We start from the raw sequence: 1,274 nt of genomic DNA on the forward strand, positions 1-1,274 counted from the left end.
ACACTCTGATGAAAGGAAAAATAAAATGGAATACATCGATAGCCCTAAAGACAAAAGAACCGTACCAACATGAAGAGAAATCACATTATCGGAAGTAAAAACAAGCTTGGGAGGATGGAAGTGAAGTCTAGCGAGTCTTCCAGGCATCTCGGTCAATGGCAAGTCTTTGAAAATTAGGGCTTCAGAGGACCGTGAATGGCCAGTATTGGAGTCAGAGATTCCAGGCTCAGCTGAGGAGGACTGGATTGCCAACACTCTACTGGTAAAACTTGCTACATTTAGTTTTGCATTCATTATTGTGATATTTAGTTTTAGTGGATAAATCATAATTGTCAAGGCATACTAACCAAGGAGTAACACTTTATAATTAATTTAAAAATAAAGATCTTCCATGTGATGACATTATTTTGGGGGGTGTGCACAGAAAGCCCAAGGAAGATAAAACTATTCTGAAATGTCTAACTCAAACATAACTGATGTCTTGTTTTTAATTATTAAGAGTTAGAATTTAAATAACTAGAATATACCTGTTTTATTCATATTAACTCAGTTAGTTCTCACAACAATCCTGAGATGCAGGGATTATTAACTATATTTTCATACATATTGAAATGCAGGTTTAAGTTACTTTTCCAAACTCACACTGTTATTTGGGGACAGAGCCAAGTAATGTGACATACTTTTGTTTTCTTAATGTCTCCACTATACTTTACCTGAAACAATAATTGTTAACTATGAAATTCTGTGAATTTCTTATCTAATTAACAGTCCCATAGTTGAGGTAAGACTGTCTTAAAACTTCCATGAGGTATAATTTGTATTCTAACCAAAGTCCCAGAAACGATTTGTGTCCATTCCATTCATTGTATTCTACATATGGCACCAAAACAAACAACCCAAGCTGCGCTACACCCATAATTATGTAAAAATCGACACCCCACAATTATCCTTAAATTTTCAGAATATGATTTTGCAAATAGGATCCAGTTTAGAATTAAGTTTTCAAAGAAACTAAAGCCAGAGTGCTCCTTAGAGGCAAGAATGGTGAGATTTCGTCTAATGTATGCTGGACTTGTTCTCAGAAAAGACCAGTCCCTGGAGAAGGACATCATGGTTGGTAAGGTAGAGGGACCACACAAAAGAGGAAGACCCTCAAGAAGATGGACTGACACAGTAGCTGCCATATTGGACTCAAGCTTCGGAACAATTGTCAAGATGACACGCGATGGGGCGCTGTTTCCTTCTGTGGTGCATAGGTCCCTACGGCTCCTCAC

This window comes from Echinops telfairi, unplaced genomic scaffold, assembly GCF_000313985.2.
Source record: "Echinops telfairi isolate 266 unplaced genomic scaffold, ASM31398v2 ScPeMD7_7468;HRSCAF=8506_0, whole genome shotgun sequence".
Taxonomy (NCBI): domain Eukaryota; kingdom Metazoa; phylum Chordata; class Mammalia; order Afrosoricida; family Tenrecidae; genus Echinops; species Echinops telfairi.